The following is a 21,997-nucleotide window of genomic DNA, read 5'->3' on the forward strand; positions in this document are numbered from 1 at the left end:
ATTTTGCGCGGGGTCCTGGTGGCCTGTAGAGGAGTGTGCCTCTGAGTGTGGTCTTGGGGTCGGTGTGGATCTGGAAGTGAAGGTGTTCGGAGTTGGCGAGGTTGGCGTCGGAGCTGGTTGAGATGCGGATGGATTTCTTATGGACGATGGCGATTCCTCCTCCTGTGTGGCTGGTACGGTCTTTGCGAGTGATCTTATAGTCTTCAGGGATGGCAATGGTGATGTCTGGTGCGGAGGAAGCGTTCATCCATGTTTCCGTAAGGAAGGCGATGTCCGGAGAAGTGGTGTCTAGTAGATTCCATAGGTCGATGGCGTGCCTGTGGACCGATCGGGTGTTGAGCAAGATGCATTGTAGGTGGTTGGGGTCGGGTATCTGTGGTGTGGTCGTAGTGGAGATGTTGTTGGTGCCGCTGAATTTGCAGGAGAAGCAGGAGAAAGGACCGTGAGTTTGTCCAGGGGCGGCTTGGACGCAGTTGGGGGCGCGACCGGGGTTAAGGGCTAGGAGGGAGGCGGCATCGTAGGTAATGCGGGGGGGCTGGGCAGCGCGAGGGGCAGGGGGTCTGGCGCTGGGCGCGGTCCAGGCGCGGACGGGCGTAGACGGGCTTACCTTTGGCGCACCTTCGGCACGGGTTGGGCGCGGGCGCTGCGCGTAAACGCTGCGCGCGGGAACAACTGTCATATATGGATAGTGGAGGGGGAGGGGCGAGGGCGGCTCAGCTGGGAGGCGTGGCGGGCTCAAGGGAACAACAACAACAGTAACAGAGCCAAAATGGAGGGGAGGGCAGAGCAGGGCGCCGATAGCACACGATGTCAATTACACAATGCAGGAAAGTAATGGAGCGACCAAGCAAGCATCCGGTGAAGCAGTGACCAGGCGGTGGGAAATGATAATGATTCCTGGCGCTGTTTAAATAAATAATTAAATGCTCACACGCTCTAAAATCTTTTCGCTATGCAAATATAAAGTACCGCAACTCTGAAACGCTGAAACGCTATGGCGCTATTACAATCAATGAATCACTCAGCTTTGTAGCACAATACCGCCTTTCAGCAGCAAGCAGGCAGGGGAGCGACCACTCGAGGCAGGAGCAAGGAGTGGATCACGGAGCACAAAGGTCAGAGGGCGCTCTATATTGTTAGTGGGAGGGCGGCTCAGCTGGGAGGCGTGGCGGGCTCAAGGGAACAACAACAACAGTAACAGAGCCAAAATGGAGGGGAGGGCAGAGCAGGGCGCCGATAGCACACGATGTCAATTACACAATGCAGGAAAGTAATGGAGCGACCAAGCAAGCATCCGGTGAAGCAGTGACCAGGCGGTGGGAAATGATAATGATTCCTGGCGCTGTTTAAATAAATAATTAAATGCTCACACGCTCTAAAATCTTTTCGCTATGCAAATATAAAGTACCGCAACTCTGAAACGCTGAAACGCTATGGCGCTATTACAATCAATGAATCACTCAGCTTTGTAGCAGAATACCGCCTTTCAGCAGCAAGCAGGCAGGGGAGCGACCACTCGAGGCAGGAGCAAGAGAGTGTCTGTGAGAGTCTGTGAGAGTGTCTGTGAGAGGCTGTGAGAGAGTGTCTGTGAGTCAGAGAGAGTGTCTGTGAGAGTCTGTGAGAGAGTGTCTGTGAGAGAGTCTGTGCGAGAGTCTGTGAGAGAGTGTCTGTGAGAGAGTGTCTGAGAGAGAGTGTCTGTGAGAGTGTCTGTGAGAGAGTTTCTGTGAGGGAGTGTCTGTGAGAGAGTGTCTGTGAGAGTGTGTGTGAGAGAGTGTCTGTGAGAGTCTGTGAGAGTCTGTGAGAGAGTGTCTGTGAGAGAGTGTCTGTGAGAGTGTCTGTGAGAGAGTTTCTGTGAGAGTGTCTATGAGACAGTATCTGTGAGAGTGTCAGTGAGTGAGTGTCTGTGAGTGAGTGTATGATAGTGAGTGTCTGTGAGAGAGTGTCTGTGAGAGTCTGTGAGATATTGTCTGTGAGAATCTGTGAGAGAGTCTGTGAGAATCTGTGAGAGAGTGTCTGTGAGAGAGTCTGTGAGAGTGTCTGTGAGAGAGTGTCTGTGAGCATCTGAGAGTGTCTGTGAGAGTCTGTAAGAGAGTGTAAGAGTCTGCAAGAGAGTGCTTGTGAGAGAGTGTCTGTGAGAGTGTCTGTGAGAGAGTGTCTGTGATAGAGTGACTATGAGAGTATGTGAGAGAGTGTCTGTGAGAATCTGTGAGAGAGTGTCCACGAGAGTCTGTGAGAAAGTATCTTTGAGAGTCTGTAAGAGAGTGTCTCTGAGAGAGTGTCTGTGAGAGAGTGAGAGTCAGTGATAGAGTGTCTGTGAGAGTCTGAGAGAGTGTCTCTGAGAGTCTGTGAGAGAGTAACTGTGAGAGAGAGTCTGTGAGAGTCTGTAAGAGAGTGTCTGTGTGATTCTGTGAGAGTGTCAGTGAGAGTCTGTGAGAGTGTCTGTGAGAGAGTGTGAGCGAGTATCTCTGAGAGAGAGTGAGAGTGTCTGTGAGCATCTGTGAGAGAGTGTCTGAGAGTCTATGAGAGAGTGTCTATGAGAGTCTGTGAGAGAGTGTCTGTGAGTCTGTGAGAGAGTGTCTGTGAGAATCTGAGAGAGAGTGTCTGTGAGTGTCTATAAGAGTGTCTGTGAGAGTCTGTGAGAGAGTGTCTGTGATAGAGTGACTGTGAGAATCTGTTAGAGAGTGTCTGTGAGGGTGTGTCTGTTAGTCTGTGAGAGCATGTCTGTGAGAGTGTCTGTGAGAGAGTGTCTGTGAGAATCTGTGAGAGAGTGTCTGTGAGAGTCTGTGAGAGAGTCTGTGAGAGTCTGTGAGAGAGTGTCTGTGAGAGAGTCTATGAGAGAGTATCTGTGAGAGAGTATTCATGAGCATCTGTGAGGGTCTGTGAGAGTCTAAGAGAGTATGAGAGTCTGCGAGAGAGTGCTTGTGAGAGAGTGTCTGTGAGAGATTCTGTGAGAGAGTGTCTGTGAGAGTCTGTGAGAGATTGTGAGAGAGTGTCTGTAAGAGTCTGTGAGAGTGTCTGAGAGAGATTGTCTGTGAGAGAGTGTCTGTGTGAGTCTATGAGAGAATGTCTGTGAGAGAGTGTGAGAGAGTATCTGTGAGAGAGTGTGAGAGTGTCTGTGAGAGTCTGTGAGAGTGTCTGAGAGTCTGTGAGAAAGTGTCTGTGAGAATCTGTGAGAGAGTGTCTGTGAGAGAGTGTCTGTGAGAGTGTGAGAGAGTGTCTGTGAGAGAGTGTCTATGAGAGTGTCTGTGAGAGTCTGTGAGAGTGTCTGTGAGGGGCTGTGAGAGAGTGTCTGAGTCTGAGAGTGTGTCTGTGAGAGGCTGTGAGAGAGTGTCTGTGAGAGAGTCTGTGAGAGAGTGTTTGTGATAGTGTCTGTGAGAGAGTTTCTGTGAGTGTCTGTGAGACAGTGTCTGTGAAAGAGTGTCAGCGAGAGTCTGTGAGAGTGTCTGTGAGAGTCTGTAAGTGAGTGTGAGAGTCTGCAAGAGAGTGCTTGTAAGAGAGTATCTGTGTGAGCGTGTGTGAGAGAGTGTCTGTGAGAGAGTGTCTGTGAGAGTCTGTGAGAGTTTCTGTGAGTCTGAGATAGTATCTCTGAGAGTCTGTGAGAGAGTGTCTGTGAGAGAGTCTGTGAGAGAGAGTCTGTGAGAGTCTGTGAGAGAGTGTCTGTGAGAGTGTGTATGAGAGAGTGTCTTTGAGAGTCTGTGAGAGAGTGTCTATGAGAGTCTGCGAGACAGTGTCTGTGAGAGTCTGTGAGAGTGCCTGTGAGAGTCTGTCTTTGAGAGTCTGTGGAAGTCTGTGAGAGAGTGTCTGTGAGAGTCTGTGAGAGTCTTTGATAGAATGTCAGAGTCTATGAGAGTCTTTAAGAGAGGTCTGTGAGAGAGGCTGTGAGATAATGTGAGAGAGTGTCTGAGAGTGTCTATTAGAGAGTGTCTGTGAGAGTCTGTGAGAAAGTGTCTGTGAGAGTCTGTGAGAGTGTCAGTGAGAGTCTGTGAGAGAGTGTCTGTGAGAGTGTCTGTGAGAGTGTCTGAGTGTCTTTGAGTGTCTGTGAGAGAGTGTCTGTGAGAATCTGTAAGAGAGTTTCTGTGAGTGAGTGTCTGTGATAGAGTGTCGGCGAGAGTCTGTGAGAGAGTGTCTGAGAGTGTCTGAGTGTCTGTGAGAGAGTGTCTATGAGAGAATGTCTGTGAGAGTCTGTGAGTATCTGTGAGAAAGTGTCTGTGAGAGTCTGTGAGAAAGTATCTGTGAGAGTCTGTAAGAGAGTGTCTCTGACAGAGTGTCTGTGAGAGAGGGAGAGTCGGTGATAGAGTGTCTGTGAGAGTCTGAGAGAGTGTCTGTGAGAGTCTGTGAGAGAGTAGCTGTGAGAGAGAGTCTGTGAGAGTCTGTAAGAGAGTGTCTGTGTGAGTCTCTGAGAGTGTCTGTGAGAGTCTGTGAGAGTGTCTGTGAGAGAGTGTGAGAGAGTATCTGTGATAGAGAGTGAGAGTGTCTCTGAGCAACTGTGAGAGAGTGTCTGAGAGTCTGTGAGAGAGTGTCTATGAGAGTCTGTGAGAGAGTGTCTGTGAGTCTGTGAGAGAGTGTCTGTGAGAATCTGAGAGAGAGTATCTGTGAGTGTCTGTAAGAGTGTCTGTGAGAGTCTGTGAGAGAGTGTCTGAGAGAGTGTCTGTGATAGAGTGTATGTGAGAATCTGTTAGAGAGTGTCTGTAAGAGTGTGTCTGTGAGAGTCCGTAAGAGAGTGTCTGTGAGTCTGTGAGAGAGTGTCTGTGAGAGTGTCTGTGAGAGTGTCTGTGAGAGTGTCTGTGAGAGTCTGTGAGAGTGTCTGTGAGTGGCTGTGAGAGAGTGTCTGTGAGTCAGAGAGAGTGTCTGTGAGAGTCTGTGAGAGAGTGTTTGTGAGAGAGTCTGTGAGAGAGAACTGTGAGAGAGTGTCTGTGAGAGAGTGTCTGAGAGAGAGTGTCTGTGAGAGTGTCTGTGAGAGTCTGTGAGAGATTGTTTGTGAGAATCTGTGAGAGGGTCTGTGAGAATCTGTGAGAGAGTGTCTGTGAGAGAATCTGTGAGAGTGTCTGTGAGAGAGTGTCTGTGAGCATCTGAGAGTGTCTGTGAGAGTCTGTAAGAGAGTGTGAGAGTCTGCAAGAGAGTGCTTGTGAGAGAGTGTCTGTGAGAGAGTGTCTGTGATAGAGTGACTATGAGAGAATGTGAGAGAGTGTCTGTGAGAATCTGTGAGAGAGTGTCCATGAGAGTCTGTGAGAGTGTCTGTGAGAGTCTGTGAGAGTGTCTGTGAGAGTCTGTGAGAGTGTCCGTGAGAGTCTGTCTGTGAGTCTGTGGAAGTCTGTGAGAGAGTGTCTGTGAGAGTCTTTGAGAGAATGTCAGAGTCTGTGAGAGTCTTTGAGAGGGTGTCTGTGAGAGAGAGTCTGTGAGATAATGTAAGAGGGTGTTTGAGAGTGTCTGTGAGAGAGTGTCTATGAAAGAGTGTCTGTGAGAGTCTGTGAGAGTGTCTGTGAGTGTGTGAGAGTATGTGAGAGTGTCTGTGATGAAGTGACTGTGAGAGTCTGTGAGAGAGAGACTGTGAGTGTCTGTAAGAGAGTGTGTATGGGAGTTTGTGAGAATGTCTGTGAGAGTCTGTGAGAGAGTGTATTTGAGAGTGTCTGTGAGAGAGTGTCTGTGAGAGAGTCTGTGAGTGTCTGTGAGAGTGTCTGTGAGTGTCTGTGAGAGAGTGTCTGTGAGAGTCTATGAGAGAGTGTCTGTGAGAGTTTGAGAGAGTGTCTGTGAGAGAGTGTGAGAGAGTATCTGTGAGAGAGAGTGAGAGTGTCTCTGAGCAACTGTGAGAGAGTGTCTGAGAGTCTGTGAGAGAGTGTCTATGAGAGTCTGTGAGAGAGTGCGTGTGAGTCTGTGAGAGAGTGTCTGTGAGAATCTGAGAGAGAGTGTCTGTGAGTGTCTATAAGTGTGTCTGTGAGAGTCTGTGAGAGAGTGTCTGTGAGAGAGTGTCTGTGAGAATCTGTGAGAGAGTGTCTGTGAGAGTCTGAGAGAGTCTGTGAGAGTCTGTGAGAGAGTGTCTGTGAGAGAGTCTGTGAGAGAGTATCTGTGAGAGAGTATTCATGAGCATCTGTGAGTGTCTGTGAGAGTCTAAGAGAGTATGAGAGTCTGCGAGAGAGTACTTGTGAGAGAGTGTCTGTGAGAAAGTGTCTGTGAGAGTCTGTGAGAGATTGTGAGAGAGTGTCTGTAAGAGTCTGTGAGAGAGTGTCTGAGAGAGATTGTCTGTGAGACAGTGTCTGTGAGAGAGTGTCTGTGAGAGAGTACCTATGAGAGAGTGTCTGTGAGAGTCTGTGAGCGAGTGTCTGTGAGAGTCTGTGAGAGTGCCTGTGAGAGTCTGTCTTTGAGAGTCTGTGGAAGTCTGTGAGAGAGTGTCTGTGAGAGTCTGTGAGAGTCTTTGAGAGAATGTCAGAGTCTGTGAGAGTCTTTAAGAGAGGTCTGTGAGAGAGTCTGAGAGATAATGTGAGAGAGTGTCTGAGAGTGTCTATGAGAGAGTGTCTGTGAGAGTCTGTGAGAAAGTGTCTGTGAGAGTCTGTGAGAGTGTCAGTGAGAGTCTGTGAGAGAGTGTCTGTGAGAGTATCTGTGAGAGAGTGTCTGAGTATCTTTGAGTGTCTGTGAGAGAGTGTCTGTGAGAATCTGTAAGAGAGTTTCTGTTAGAGAGTGTCTGTGAGAGAGTGTCTGCAAGACTCTGTGAGAGAGTGTCTGAGAGTGTCTGAGTGTCTGTGAGAGAGTATCTGTGAGAGTGTCTATGAGACAGTATCTGTGAGAGTGTCAGTGAGTGAGTGTCTGTGAGTGAGTGTATGTGAGTGAGTGTCTGTGAGAGAGTGTCTGTGAGAATCTGTGAGATATTGTCTGTGATAATCTGTGAGAGAGTCTGTGAGAATCTGCAAGAGAGTGTCTGTGAGAGAGTCTGTGAGAGTGCCTGTGAGAGAGTGTAAGAGAGTGTGAGAGTCTGCAAGAGAGTGCTTGTGAGAGAGTGTCTGTGAGAGTGTCTGTGAGAGAGTGTCTGTGATAGAGTGACTATGAGAGTATGTGAGAGAGTGTCTGTGAGAATCTGTGAGAGAGTGTCCGCGAGAGTCTGTGAGAGAGTGTCTGCAAGACTCTGTGAGAGAGTGTCTGAGAGTGTCTGAGTGTCTGTGAGAGAGTTTCTGTGAGAGTGTCTATGAGACAGTATCTGTGAGAGTGTCAGTGAGTGAGTGTCTGTGAGTGAGTGTATGTGAGTGAGTGTCTGTGAGAGTGTCTGTGAGAATCTGTGAGATATTGTCTGTGAGAATCTGTGAGAGAGTCTGTGAGAATCTGCGAGAGAGTGTCTGTGAGAGAGTCTGTGAGAGTGCCTGTGAGAGAGTGTAAGAGAGTGTGAGAGTCTACAAGAGAGTGCTTGTGAGAGAGTGTCTGTGAGAGTGTCTGTGAGAGAGTGTCTGTGATAGAGTGACTATGAGAGTATGTGAGAGAGTGTCTGTGAGAATCTGTGAGAGAGTGTCCGCGAGAGTCTGTGAGAAAGTATCTTTGAGAGTCTGTAAGAGAGTGTCTCTGAGAGAGTGTCTGTGAGAGAGTGAGAGTCGGTGATAGAGTGTCTGTGAGAGTCTGAGAGAGTGTCTGTGAGAGTCTATGAGAGAGTAACTGTGAGATAGAGTCTGTGAGAGTCTGTAAGAGAGTGTCTGTGTGATTCTGTGAGAGTGTCTGTGAGAGTCTGTGAGAGTGTCTGTGAGAGAGTGTGAGAGAGTATCTCTGAGAGAGAGTGAGAGTGTCTGTGAGCATCTGTGAGAGAGTGTCTGAGAGTCTGTGAGAGAGTGTCTATGAGAGTCTGTGAGAGTGTGTCTGTGAGTCTGTGAGAGAGTGTCTGTGAGAATCTGAGATAGTGTCTGTGAGTGTCTATAAGAGTGTCTGTGAGAGTCTGTGAGAGAGTGTCTATGATAGAGTGTTGGAAGGCGGACCCCGAGGAGTCGGTGAGACCACCAAGGGGGGGGCCCTCTCACTGCACGAAGTAGCCGAGCGCTGCCGAGAAGTCTCCTGAGAGATCCTTCTCCTATCCCGTACTAGCACAGTAACACCACCACACCGGACTCGAGGAGGTTGTCTCAAGACAAGCAATTCTTTATCTTCAATAAAAGGTTACGAGTTCAATATTTACACGAAGGGATCGAGGGATCCACCAAAAGTCTCAATGTCTCTTTGGAAGGGTAGGGGTAGCGGGACAGTCTTTGGCAGGAATGTGGTACGAGGGTACCTGGGGCCCAGTTCTTTTCCTCCGCTCTCAGAGGGGTCGAGCCGCGACGGCGTCAGCAGGGCTCTGGCGTACAGTTCGTGGAGAGCCGCGATTCAATCAGCAGGGCTCTCAAGATGGTTTCTGCTCAGCTCGAGCCGCGACGTCGTCAGCAGGGCTCCGAGGAAGGTTCCAGCGAGGTTGGGCCGCGACAGCGTCTGCAGGGCTCCGATGTTCCAGGTGGTTCAGAAAAGGGTTCACAGGAGGGAGCCGCGACGCAGTCAGCAGGGCTCGTGATGGTTCCGGCAAGAGTTCGTCTCCGTAGGGTCAGCCGCGATTCGATCAGCAGGGCTCTCGACTCCGGGATACAACTGCCGAGCTGTGGTGGGGTCGCCCCAGATATAGGTCTGGAGCCCTTTGATGTCCGGACCTATGCGCCCGAGGGGGCGGAGTGGCCGGGTGGAGGTGGCCAGACGCCCAGCAGGAGAGGCGCCAGGCCCATGGGAGTTTGCAGGGTGATCACACCTCGAGAGGGGAGGACAGTTGGGGGTCCCATCGATACTGTCCTCCGCCGGGGCGATGAATGGTTCCTGCGGCACCCCCTGGCCAGTTCGTGGTGCCTCGATGTCGGGGCTTCGTTGGGGTCGAGGTTGGGTTGAGCGGGGTCGCGCCGGCTGGGGCACGGTGTGACGTGGATGCCAACAAGATGGCGGAGCCACGAGGAGTATGCGACCACGTGTAGCTCCGGGTGAAGGGCCTTGGTGCAGTCCAGACGGGTGGCCCGTGACGGCCGGGGCGGGGAACGGCCACAATCCAGGGGGTTAAGGACCACGCCACGAGGCCAGGTCCAACAGGCGTCCCCCCCAGCCGAAGGCATGGAGAGTCACCCATCTCCTTGGGGATTCTCCTCGTCAAGGCGGAAGAAGCGGGACAGGCCGTCGGCGTTGGCGTGGTCATTGCCGGGCCGGTGTTCGACGTCAAAGTCCATCCCTTGTAGCGAGATGGACCATCGCAGCAGCTTGGGGTTCTCGCCCCGCATTCGCATTAACCATTGCAAGGGCCGGTGGTCGGTCTGGACCCGGAAGTGGGCGCCAAAGAGGTAGGGCCGGAGCTTCTTGAGGGCCCACACCACAGCGAAGGCCTCGCGCTCAATAGTGCTCCAGCGTTGCTCCCGGGGCAGTAGTCGCCGGCTGATGAAGGCCACTGGTCTGTCGAGCCCCCTTTCGTCAGTTTGGGAGAGGACGGCCCCGATCCCATACTCGGAGGCGTCCGTCTGTACCACGAACTCCTTCTGGTAGTCCGGGGCTTGCAGCATCGGAGCAGTACACATGGCCGTTTTGAGGGTGTCGAAGGCTGTTTGGCAGCGGGGTGTCCAGTGTACCTTCTTGGGCTGTTTTTTGGACGTTAACTCTGTGAGGGGGCCAACAATGCTCCCATAGTCCCGGATAAACCGCCGGTAGTATCCGGTGAGGCCCAGGAAGGCCCGGACAGCGGTCTGGGTAGTGGGGGGTTCCCAGGTCTGGATGGCATCTATCTTCGCTTGGAGGGGGGCCACCTGCCCGCTCCCCACTTGATGGCCCAGGTAGGTCACGGATCCGTGGCCGATTTGGCATTTGCTGGCCTTGATTGTGAGCCCGGCCCGCTGGAGGGCGGCCAGGATGGCCTCCAGGTGGAGGAGGTGCTCGGCCCAGTGGTTGCTGTACACGGCAATGTCATCTAAGTAGGCCGCGCTGAAGGCCTCAAGCCCGGCCAAAACCTTGTTCACCAGTCTTTGGAAGGTGGCCGGGGCGTTCTTCATTCCGAAGGGCATCACCCGAAAGTGGTAATGCCCATCCGGAGTCGAAAAGGCGGATCTTTCTTGGGCGCCGGGGGTGAGCTGGATTTGCCAGTACCCGGCGGTGAGGTCCAGCGTGCTCAAGTAGCGAGCGGCCCCTAGGCGGTCGATCAGTTCGTCGGCCCGGGGTATCGGGTGTGCGTCCGTCTTGGTTACTACATTCAGGGCTCGGTAGTCCACGCAGAATCGCAACTCCGGGGGGTGACCGGGAGCTGCGGCCTTGGGCACCAGGACGACAGGGCTGGCCCACGGGCTGTCGGAAGGCTCGATGACCCCCAGGGCCAGCATCTTCGCTACTTCGGCCTGGATGCAGGCCCGCACTCGGTCAGGCACCCGGTAGGCTCTGTGTCGTATGGGGGTGTTCTCCCCGGTGTCGACGTCGTGGACGCACCAGTGGGTCACCCCCGGGGTGAGAGAGAAGAGGGCTGCGTAGTCCCGCAGTAATCGCTGGCAGTCGTTGCGCTGCTCCGGGGTCAGGGACGAGGCGAGTTGGACCCCTTCGATCGATCCATCGTGACTGTCGGATTGCAAGAGGTCGGGCAAGGGCTCGGAGTCGTCCTCGCCCCCCTCGTCGGTCGCCAGCAGCAGGCTCAGTTCGGTCTGGGCGAAGTGGGGTTTTAGCCTGTTCGCATGTAGGACCCGGAGGGGGTTCCGGGGGGACTCCAGATCGACCAGGTAGGTGACGGGACTTTTCTTCTCCACCACCTTGAAGGGCCCGGTCCACTTGTCCTGGAGGGCGCCGGGTTCGACCGGGGCCATGACCCATACTTTCTGACCTGGCTCGAATTCTACCGTAGAAGTGTTGCGATCGTACCACCGCTTCATGTCCTCCTGGCTGGCCTCGAGGTTGGCTTCGCCTATGGCTCGGAACTTGCGGGTCTGGTTTCGGAGGGTCAGGAGGTATCGGTAGACGTCAGGAGGGGCGCCTCGGGGCTTCATCTCCCAGCCCTCCTTGACCAGGCTGAGTGGTCCGCGGACCGGGTGCCCATACAATAGTTCAAACGGGCTGAACCCCAGGGACTTCTGCGGGACCTCCCGATAGGCAAACAGGAGGCAGGGCAGCAGGACATCCCATTTCCGCCTGAGGGGTTCTTCCAGGCCCTGGATCATCCCTTTCCATGTTCGGTTGAACCGCTCAACCAGTCCGTTCCCCTGAGGGTGATATGGGGTCGTGAACTTGTATGTGACCCCGCATTGTTGCCACAGGGACCGCATGTACCTGGAGATAAAGTTCGTGCCACGGTCGCTCACCACTTCGCTGGGGAATCCCACTCGGGAGAAGATCCCCATCAAGGCCCGGCCTACCACAGGGGCCGTTATAGTTCTGAGCGGGACCGCCTCCGGGTACCTGGTGGCGTGGTCCACGAGGACCAGGATGAAGCGGTGGCCCAGGGCGGTTTGGGGGTCCAGGGGTCCCACAATGTCGATTCCGACTCGTTCAAACGGGGTGCTGACGGCGGGAAAGGGCTGGAGGGGGGCCTTGACCCGACCCCCCGTCTTTCCGCTGGCTTGGCAGGTCTGGCAGGACCGGCAGTGGTTGTCCACATCTCTCCGCATCCGGGGCCAGTAGAAGTGGGTCACCAGACGACTGTACGTTTTGTCTTGCCCCAAGTGTCCGGCGAGGGGCACATCATGGGCCAGGTTGAGAAGGAACTCCCGGAAGCGGAGGGGGACCACCAACACGCGGCCGGCCCCGAGTTCTGCCACTTTCTGTTCACTGTACAACAGGCCCTCGGCCCAGTAGATCCAGTGGGTGCCGGTCTGGTCACCGTTGGCTTGCGCGGTCGCCTGCTGTCGGACCCCTTCGAGAGAGGGACAGGACTGTTGCTGTTGCTGGAACTGCTCTCGGGTGGGGCCCCCTCATGTTGCCATTGCGTCAGTTCTGGTAGGGCGCTCGGAGAAGCCATCTCTTCGGGGGAGGATTCGCTGGGCCCGGGGTCGGTGTCCGCCTCCTCCTCGCTGCTGGCGGGAGGGGGTGTGAGCCCCTCGGGTCGGGCAGTCCCGGAGGTCGAGGAGGAGCGGGGGGCCTGGGCGGTCATGGACCGGGTGATGGCGCAGGCCCAATCAGCCAGTCCCAACATTCGGAGGTGCTCTCGTCGTTCTACTTGAGCCCAGGGGGAACTCTCCAAGTCGTTCCCCAGGAGGCAGTCGACCGGGGCGTCGTCGCGCACCGTCACCTTCAGCAGGCCCGTCACCCCTCCCCACTCGAAGGGGACCAGGGCCATCTGGCATAGGCTTTCACTGTTGTCGGCCGTCCGCACAGGGCACAGCACATTCGGTAGAATCTGTTCAGGGGTCACCAGGTGGCAGCGGACAGCGGTGATACTGGCGCCGGTGTCGCGAAGGGCTTCGGCCCGTTGTCCGTTGACCGTGACCTGCTGCCGGTACTTCTGGGTGTTGGTTGGGATGGGGGTGCAGGGTACCATCTCTCGGCTACCCAGGCAGACCAGGGACATGGCTGCCGGCTCCCACTCAGTGTTTTCTCGGTCGAGGGCCTCTTCTTCCTCCTCTCCCCCCAAGGCGGCGGCTGTCAGCTGCCGGGGCGGGGGCCCGCCGGCCCCGTTTCTTCGGTTCAGGGGGCAGGCCGGGTCGCTGGCAAAGTGTCCGGTTTGTTGGCAGCCATAGCAGGTCACTGGTGGCCGTGGTCCGGGTCGGGCCGGGCCCACCCTTCGCGCTAGGCTCGGGGAGAGATGTGGCTGCGGTGGCCCTCGAGGGGGGCTCCTGGGGGCCCCAGCGGGAGGGTCTCGGTTCCTGTTCGGCCCTCCCCCCCACCGCGCTGGCGTGGGGGTCCGTTGGGGTTCCTCTGGTACTCCCCCATTGAGCTCCGGGGGACCCGGGAGTTGACCCATCGATCGGCCTCGACGGCAAGTTTTCGCGGGTCGGTCATTTTGCTGTCGAGGAGGTGCTGTCTCAGTTCCACGAAGCAATTGTTGGAAAGATGTTCCCAGACGATGAGGTCGACCAGTTGTCCGTAGGTGGTTACTTTGCTGCCTTTGATCCACCCTTCTAGGGCCCGACTGAAAAAGTCCACATATTCCACCCATGTGGTACCCGGGATTTTCTTGCAGTCTCGGAACCGCTGGCGGTACATCTCCGCTGTTAGCCCATAGCGGGTGAGCAGGGCCTCCTTCATGTGATCGTAGGAGGTCATCACCTCCTCCGGTAGCTGGAGCAGCGTGTCCCGCCCTTCACTCAGGAATCGCCCCCACAGGCCTGCGCCCCAGTCTTTTCGGGGCACCCGATGGGAGGTCATGGCCACCTCGTAGGCCTTGAACCATTGTTGGATATCGTCATTCTTGTAATACTCCTTGACGACCTCCTTCGGGATATGCACCTTGGCCTCGGGGGGCGGTAGAGTGTCTCTAGTACTGGGGGTGTTGGTCCCTCCGTTCTTGGCCTTGATCTCGAGCTCCTTGAGACTGCGCTCGTGCTCAAGAGTTAGTTTCTTTTCCTCCAACTCCCGGTGTCGTCTCTTCTCTTCTATTTCTTCTTGAAGGCGTAGCTGCTCGAGGGCCAGTTTCTTTTCTGCCAGCTGGAGTTCGCCGTCCAGCCGTAGTCGGGCGAGCTCTAGTTCGTGGCTCCGGACCTTTTCCCGCTCTCGTATTTCTTCCTCGGAGAGGCCGGTTTCTAGGCTCTTTCTTCCTCCGGTTGCCGGGGTCAGTGCGGTTGCTGTGGTCTCCGTCAGGGGCAAGGGCCCTTCTTCCTGGGAGGGGCCTGCCCCAGCCTCCAACCATGCCCTCAGAGCTTTCTGCATCTCTTCCTTGGTACCGAGGCTGGTGGTTGCAATGCCTTTATCTCTGCAGAACTGTTTTAATTATTTGTGCGTATATTCTTCCAGCCGTTCGGGCTGGAACTCCATTGTCGCGTTGTTTTCCTGGCTGCTCATGATGCTATTCGTTTGGATGGGTAGCTAGTGGGTACTGGCTGGTACGTACTGCGTTCGGCTCGGATCCCGTCGCTGGCCACCAAATGTTGGAAGGCGGACCCCGAGGAGTCGGTGAGACCACCAAGGGGGGGGGGCCCTCTCACTGCACGAAGTAGCCGAGCGCTGCCGAGAAGTCTCCTGAGAGATCCTTCTCCTATCCCGTACTAGCACAGTAACACCACCACACCGGACTCGAGGAGGTTGTCTCAAGACAAGCAATTCTTTATCATCAATAAAAGGTTACGAGTTCAATATTTACACGAAGGGATCGAGGGATCCACCAAAAGTCTCAATGTCTCTTTGGAAGGGTAGGGGTAGCGGGACAGTCTTTGGCAGGAATGTGGTACGAGGGTACCTGGGGCCCAGTTCTTTTCCTCACGCTGGAGGACCTCCGCTCTCGGAGGGGTCGAGCCGCGACGGCGTCAGCAGGGCTCTGGCGTACAGTTCGTGGAGTGCCGCGATTCAATCAGCAGGGCTCTCAAGATGGTTTCTGCTCAGCTCGAGCCGCGACGTCGTCAGCAGGGCTCCGAGGAAGGTTCCAGCGAGGTTGGGCCGCGACAGCGTCTGCAGGGCTCCGATGTTCCAGGTGGTTCAGAAAAGGGTTCACAGGAGGGAGCCGCGACGCAGTCAGCAGGGCTCGTGATGGTTCCGGCAAGAGTTCGTCTCCGTAGGGTCAGCCGCGATTCGATCAGCAGGGCTCTCGACTCCGGGATACAACTGCCGAGCTGTGGTGGGGTCGCCCCAGATATAGGTCTGGAGCCCTTTGATGTCCGGACCTATGCGCCCGAGGGGGCGGAGTGGCCGGGTGGAGGTGGCCAGACGCCCAGCAGGAGAGGCGCCAGGCCCATGGGAGTTTGCAGGGTGATCACACCTCGAGAGGGGAGGACAGTTGGGGGTCCCATCGATACTGTCCTCCGCCGGGGCGATGAATGGTTCCTGCGGCACCCCCTGGCCAGTTCGTGGTGCCTCGATGTCGGGGCTTCGTTGGGGTCGAGGTTGGGTTGAGCGGGGTCGCGCCGGCTGGGGCACGGTGTGACGTGGATGCCAACAAGATGGCGGAGCCACGAGGAGTATGCAACCACGTGTAGCTCCGGGTGAAGGGCCTTGGTGCAGTCCAGACGGGTGGCCCGTGACGGCCGGGGCGGGGAACGGCCACAATCCAGGGGGTTAAGGACCACGCCACGAGGCCAGGTCCAACATAGAGTGACTGTGAGAATCCGTTAGAGAGTGTCTGTGAGGGTGTGTCTGTTAGTCTGTGAGAGCATGTCTGTGAGAGTGTCTGTGAGAGAGTGTCTGTGAGAATCTGTGAGAGAGTGTCTGTGAGAGTCTGAGAGAGTCTGTGAGAGTCTGTCAGAGAGTGTCTGTGAGAGAGTCTGTGAGAGAGTATCTGTGAGAGAGTTTTCATGAGCATCTGTGAGTGTCTGTGAGAGTCTAAGAGAGTATGAGAGTCTGCGAGAGAGTGCTTGTGAGAGAGTGTCTGTGAGAGATTCTGTGAGAGAGTGTCTGTGAGAGTCTGTGAGAGATTGTGAGAGAGTGTCTGTAAGAGTCTGTGAGAGAGGGTCTGAGAGAGATTGTCTGTGAGAGAGTGTCTGTGAGAGAGTGTCTGTGAGAGAGTACCTATGAGAGAGTGTCTGTGAGAGTCTGTGAGAGAGTGTCTGTGAGAGTCTGTGAGAGTGCCTGTGAGAGTCTGTCTTTGAGAGTCTGTGGAAGTCTGTGAGAGAGTGTCTGTGAGAGTTTGTGAGAGTGTCTGTGAGCATCTGTGAGATATTATCTGAGAGTCTGTGAGAGAGTATCTATGACAGTCTGTGAGAGAGTGTCTGTGAGTCTGTGAGGGAGTGTCTGTGAGAATCTGAGAGAGAGTGTCTGTGAGTGTCTGTAAGAGTGTCTGTGAGAGTATGTGAGAGTCTGTGAGAGAGTGTCTATGAGAGAGTGTCTGTGAGAGTGTCTGTGAGAGAGTTTCTGTGAGAGTGTCTATGAGACAGTGTCTGTGAGAGTGTCAGTGAGTGAGTGTCTGTGAGTGAGTGTATGTGAGTGAGTGTCTGTGAGAGAGTGTCTGTGAGAATCTGTGAGATATTGTCTGTGAGAATCTGTGAGAGAGTCTGTGAGAATCTGCGAGAGAGTGTCTGTGGGAGAGTCTGTGAGAGTGTCTGTGAGAGAGTGTAAGAGAGTGTGAGAGTCTGCAAGAGAGTGCTTGTGAGAGAGTGTCTGTGAGAGTGTCTGTGAGAGAGTGTCTGTGATAGAGTGACTATGAGAGTATGTGAGAGAGTGTCTGTGAGAATCTGTGAGAGAGTGTCCGCGAGAGTCTGTGAGAAAGTATCTTTGAGAGTCTGTAAGGAAGTGTCTCTGAGAGAGTGTCTGTGAGAGAGTGAGAGTCGGTGATAGAGTGTCTGTGAGAGTCTGAGAGAGTGTCTGTGAGAGTCTGTGAGAGAGTAACTGTGAGAGAGAGTCTGTGAGAGTCTGTAAGAGAGTGTCTGTGAGAGTCTGTGAGAGTGTCTGTGAGAGAGTGTGAGAGAGTATCTCTGAGAGAGAGTGAGAGTGTCTGTGAGCATCTGTGAGAGAGTGTCTGAGAGTCTGTGAGAGAGTGTCTATGAGAGTCTGTGAGAGTGTGTCTGTGAGTCTGTGAGAGAGTGTCTGTGAGAATCTGAGAGAGTGTCTGTGAGTGTCTATAAGAGTGTCTGTGAGAGTCTGTGAGAGAGTGTCTATGATAGAGTGACTGTGAGAATCTGTTAGAGAGTGTCTGTGAGGGTGTGTCTGTTAGTCTGTGAGAGCATGTCTGTGAGAGTGTCTGTGAGAGAGTGTCTGTGAGAATCTGTGAGAGAGTGTCTGTGAGAGTCTGAGAGAGTCTGTGAGAGTCTGTCAGAGAGTGTCTGTGAGAGAGTCTGTGAGAGAGTATCTGTGAGAGAGTTTTCATGAGCATCTGTGAGTGTCTGTGAGAGTCTAAGAGAGTATGAGAGTCTGCGAGAGAGTGCTTGTGAGAGAGTGTCTGTGAGAGATTGTGAGAGAGTGTCTGTAAGAGTCTGTGAGAGAGTGTCTGAAAGAGATTGTCTGTGAGAGAGTGTCTGTGAGAGAGTGTCTGTGAGAGAGTACCTATGAGAGAGTGTCTGTGAGAGTCTATGAGCGAGTGTCTGTGAGAGTCTGTGAGAGTGCCTGTGAGAGTCTGTCTTTGAGAGTCTGTGGAAGTCTGTGAGAGAGTGTCTGTGAGAGTCTGTGAGAGAGTCTGTGAGAGTCTTTGAGAGAATGTCAGCATCTGTGAGAGTCTTTAAGAGAGGTCTGTGAGAGAGTCTGAGAGATAATGTGAGAGAGTGTCTGAGAGTGTCTATGAGAGAGTGTCTGTGAGAGTCTGTGAGAAAGTGTCTGTGAGAGTCTGTGAGAGTGTCAGTGAGAGTCTGTGAGAGAGTGTCTGTGAGAGTGTCTGTGAGAGAGTGTCTGAGTGTCTTTGAGTGTCTGTGAGAGAGTGTCTGTGAGAATCTGTAAGAGAGTTTCTGTTAGAGAGTGTCTGTGAGAGAGTGTCTGCAAGAGTCTGTGAGAGAGTGTCTGAGAGTGTCTGAGTGTCTGTGAGAGAGTGTCTATGAGAGGGTGTCTGTGAGAGTCTGTGAGTATCTGTGAGAAAGTGTCTGTGAGAGTCTGTGAGAAAGTATCTGTGAGAGTCTGTAAGAGAGTGTCTCTGAGAGAGTGTCTGTGAGAGTCTGTAAGAGAGTGTCTGTGTGAGTCTCTGAGAGTGTCTGTGAGAGAGTGTGAGAGAGTATCTGTGAGAGAGAGTGAGAGTGTCTGTGAGCATCTGTGAGAGATTATCTGAGAGTCTGTGAGAGAGTATCTATGAGAGTCTGTGAGAGAGTGTCTGTGAGTCTGTGAGGGAGTGTCTGTGAGAATCTGAGAGACAGTGTCTGTGAGTGTCTGTAAGAGTGTCTGTGAGAGTCTGTGAGAGAGTGTCTGAGAGAGTGTCTGTGATAGAGTATCTGTGAGAATCTGTTAGAGAGTGTCTGTGAGAGTCTGTGAGAGTCTGTGAGAGAGTGTCTGTGAGTCTGTGAGAGAGTGTATGTGAGAGTCTGTGAGAGTGTCTGTGAAAGTCTAAGAGAGTGTGAGAGTGTGTGAGATTTTGCTTGTGAGAGAGTGTCTGTGAGAGTGTCTGTGAGAGTCTGTGAGAGTGTCTGTGAGAGTCTGTGAGAGTGTCTGTGAGAGGCTGCGAGAGAGTGTCTGTGATTGTGTCTGTGAGAGAGTGTCTGTGAAAGTCTTTAAGAGACTGTGAGAGTCTGTGAGAGAGTGCCTGTGGGAGTCTGTGAGAGAGTGTCTGTGAAAGTCTTTGAGAGAGTGTCTGAGAGTGTCTGTGATAGAGTGACTGTGAGAATCTGTTAGAGAGTGTCTGTGAGGGTGTGTCTGTTAGTCTGTGAGAGCATGTCTGTGAGAGTGTCTGTGAGAGAGTGTCTGTGAGAATCTGTGAGAGAGTGTCTGTGAGAGTCTGTGAGAGTCTGTGAGAGAGTTTCTGTGAGAGAGTCTGTTAGAGAGTATCTGTGAGAGAGTATTCATGAGCATCTGTGAGTGTCTGTGAGAGTCTAAGAGAGTATGAGAGTCTGCGAGAGAGTGCTTGTGAGAGAGTGTCTGTGAGAGATTCTGTGAGAGAGTGTCTGTGAGAGTCTGTGAGAGATTGTGAGAGAGTGTCTGTAAGAGTCTGTGAGAGAGTGTCTGAGAGAGATTGTCTGTGAGAGAGTGTCTGTGAGAGACTGTCTGTGAGAGAGTGTCTGTGAGAGTCTGTGAGAGTGACTGTGAGAGTCTGTCTTTGAGAGTCTGTGGAAGTCTGTGAGAGAGTGTCTGTGAGAGTCTGTGAGAGAGTCTGTGAGAGTCTTTGAGAGAATGTCAGAGTCTGTGGGAGTCTTTAAGAGAGGTCTGTGAGAGAGTCTGAGAGATAGTGTGAGAGAGTGTCTGAGAGTGTCTATGAGAGAGTGTCTGTGAGAGTCTGTGAGAAAGTGTCTGTGAGAGTCTGTGAGAGTGTCAGTGAGAGTCTGTGAGAGAGTGTCTGTGAGAGTGTCTGTGAGAGAGTGTCTGAGTGTCTTTGAGTGTCTGTGAGAGAGTCTGTGAGAGAGTAACTGTGAGAGAGTATTCATGAGCATCTGTGAGTGTCTGTGAGAGTCTAAGAGAGTATGAGAGTCTGCGAGAGAGTGCTTGAGAGAGAGTGTCTGTGAGAGACTCTGTGAGAGAGTGTCTGTGAGAGTCTGTGAGAGATTGTGAGAGAGTGTCTGTAAGAGTCTGTGAGAGAGTGTCTGAGAGAGATTGTTTGTGAGAGAGTGTCTGTGGAGAATGTCTGTGAGAGAGTACCTATGAGAGAGTGTCTGTGAGAGTCTGTGAGAGAGTCTGTGAGAGTCTTTGAGAGAATGTCAGAGTCTGTGAGAGTCTTTAAGAGAGGTCTGTGAGAGAGTCTGAGAGATAATGTGAGAGAGTGTCTGAGAGTGTCTGTGAGAGAGTGTCTGTAAGAGTCTGTGAGAGAGTGTCTGAGAGTGTCTGAGTGTCTGTGAGAGAGTGTCTATGAGAGTGTGTGTGTGAGAGTCTGTGAGTATCTGTGAGAAAGTGCCTGTGAGAGTCTGTGAGAAAGTATCTGTGAGAGTCTGTAAGAGAGTGTCTGTGAGAGTCTGTGAGAGAGTAACTGTGAGAGAGAGTCTGTGAGAGTCTGTAAGAGAGTGTCTGTGTGAGTCTCTGAGAGTGTCCGTGAGAGTCTATGAGAGTGTCTGTGAGAGTCTGTGAGAGTGTCTGTGAGAGTCTGTGAGAGTGTCCGTTAGAGTCTGTGAGAGAGTGTCTATGAGAGAGTGTCTGTGAGAGTCTGTGAGAGTGTCTGTGAGTGTGTGAGAGTCTGTGAGAGTGTCTGTGATAAAGTGACTGTGAGAGTCTGTGAGAGAGAGACTGTGAGAGTCTGTGAGAGTGTCTGTGAGGGGCTGTGAGAGTCTGTGAGAGAGTGTCTGAGTCTGAGATAGTGTCTGTGAGAGTCTGTGAGAGAGTCTGTGAGAGTCTTTGAGAGAATGTCAGAGTCTGTGAGAGTCTTTAAGAGAGGTCTGTGAGAGAGTCTGAGAGATAATATGAGAGAGTGTCTGAGAGTGTCTGTGAGAGAGTGTCTGTAGGAGTCTGTGAGAGAGTGTCTGAGAGTGTCTGAGTGTCTGTGAGAGACTGTCTGTGAGAGAGTGTCTGTGAGAGTCTGTGAGAGTGCCTGTGAGAGTCTGTCTTTGAGAGTCTGTGGAAGTCTGTGAGAGAGTGTCTGTGAGAGTCTTTGAGAGAATGTCAGAGTCTGTGAGAGTCTTTAAGAGAGGTCTGTGAGAGAGTCTGAGAGATAGTGTGAGAGAGTGTCTGAGAGTGTCTATGAGAGAGTGTCTGTGAGAGTCTGTGAGAAAGTGTCTGTGAGAGTCTGTGAGAGTGTCAGTGAGAGTCTGTGAGAGAGTGTCTGTGAGAGTGTCTGTGAGAGAGTGTCTGAGTGTCTTTGAGTGTCTGTGAGAGAGTCTGTGAGAGAGTAACTGTGAGAGAGTATTCATGAGCATCTGTGAGTGTCTGTGAGAGTCTAAGAGAGTATGAGAGTCTGCGAGAGAGTGCTTGAGAGAGAGTGTCTGTGAGAGACTCTGTGAGAGAGTGTCTGTGAGAGTCTGTGAGAGATTGTGAGAGAGTGTCTGTAAGAGTCTGTGAGAGAGTGTCTGAGAGAGATTGTTTGTGAGAGAGTGTCTGTGGAGAGTGTCTGTGAGAGAGTACCTATGAGAGAGTGTCTGTGAGAGTCTGTGGAAGTCTGTGAGAGAGTGTCTGTGAGAGTCTGTGAGAGAGTCTGTGAGAGTCTTTGAGAGAATGTCAGAGTCTGTGAGAGTCTTTAAGAGAGGTCTGTGAGAGAGTCTGAGAGATAATGTGAGAGAGTGTCTGAGAGTGTCTGTGAGAGAGTGTCTGTAAGAGTCTGTGAGAGAGTGTCTGAGAGTGTCTGAGTGTCTGTGAGAGAGTGTCTATGAGAGTGTGTGTGTGAGAGTCTGTGAGTATCTGTGAGAAAGTGTCTGTGAGAGTCTGTGAGAAAGTATCTGTGAGAGTCTGTAAGAGAGTGTCTGTGAGAGTCTGTGAGAGAGTAACTGTGAGAGAGAGTCTGTGAGAGTCTGTAAGAGAGTGTCTGTGTGAGTCTCTGAGAGTGTCCGTGAGAGTCTATGAGAGTGTCTGTGAGAGTCTGTGAGAGTGTCTGTGAGAGTCTGTGAGAGTGTCCGTTAGAGTCTGTGAGAGAGTGTCTATGAGAGAGTGTCTGTGAGAGTCTGTGAGAGTGTCTGTGAGTGTGTGAGAGTCTGTGAGAGTGTCTGTGATAAAGTGACTGTGAGAGTCTGTGAGAGAGAGACTGTGAGAGTCTGTGAGAGTGTCTGTGAGGGGCTGTGAGAGTCTGTGAGAGAGTGTCTGAGTCTGAGATAGTGTCTGTGAGAGTCTGTGAGAGAGTCTGTGAGAGTCTTTGAGAGAATGTCAGAGTCTGTGAGAGTCTTTAAGAGAGGTCTGTGAGAGAGTCTGAGAGATAATGTGAGAGAGTGTCTGAGAGTGTCTGTGAGAGAGTGTCTGTAGGAGTCTGTGAGAGAGTGTCTGAGAGTGTCTGAGTGTCTGTGAGAGAGTGTCTATGAGAGTGTGTCTGTGAGAGTCTGTGAGTAACTGTGAGAAAGTGTCTATGAGAGTCTGTGAGAAAGTATCTGTGAGAGTCTGTAAGAGAGTGTCTCTGAGAGAGTGTCTGTGAGAGAGTAAGAGTTGGTGATAGAGTGTCTGTGAGAGTCTAAGAGAGTGTCTGTGAGAGTCTGTGAGAGAGTAACTGTGAGAGAGTGTCTGTAGGAGTCTGTGAGAGAGTGTCTGAGAGTGTCTGAGTGTCTGTGAGAGAGTGTCTGTGAGAGACTGTCTGTGAGAGAGTGTCTGTGAGAGTCTGTGAGAGTGCCTGTGAGAGTCTGTCTTTGAGAGTCTGTGGAAGTCTGTGAGAGAGTGTCTGTGAGAGTCTTTGAGAGAATGTCAGAGTCTGTGAGAGTCTTTAAGAGAGGTCTGTGAGAGAGTCTGA

Source organism: Triturus cristatus, chromosome 1_1 (assembly GCF_964204655.1).
Source record: "Triturus cristatus chromosome 1_1, aTriCri1.1, whole genome shotgun sequence".
NCBI lineage: Eukaryota > Metazoa > Chordata > Amphibia > Caudata > Salamandridae > Triturus > Triturus cristatus.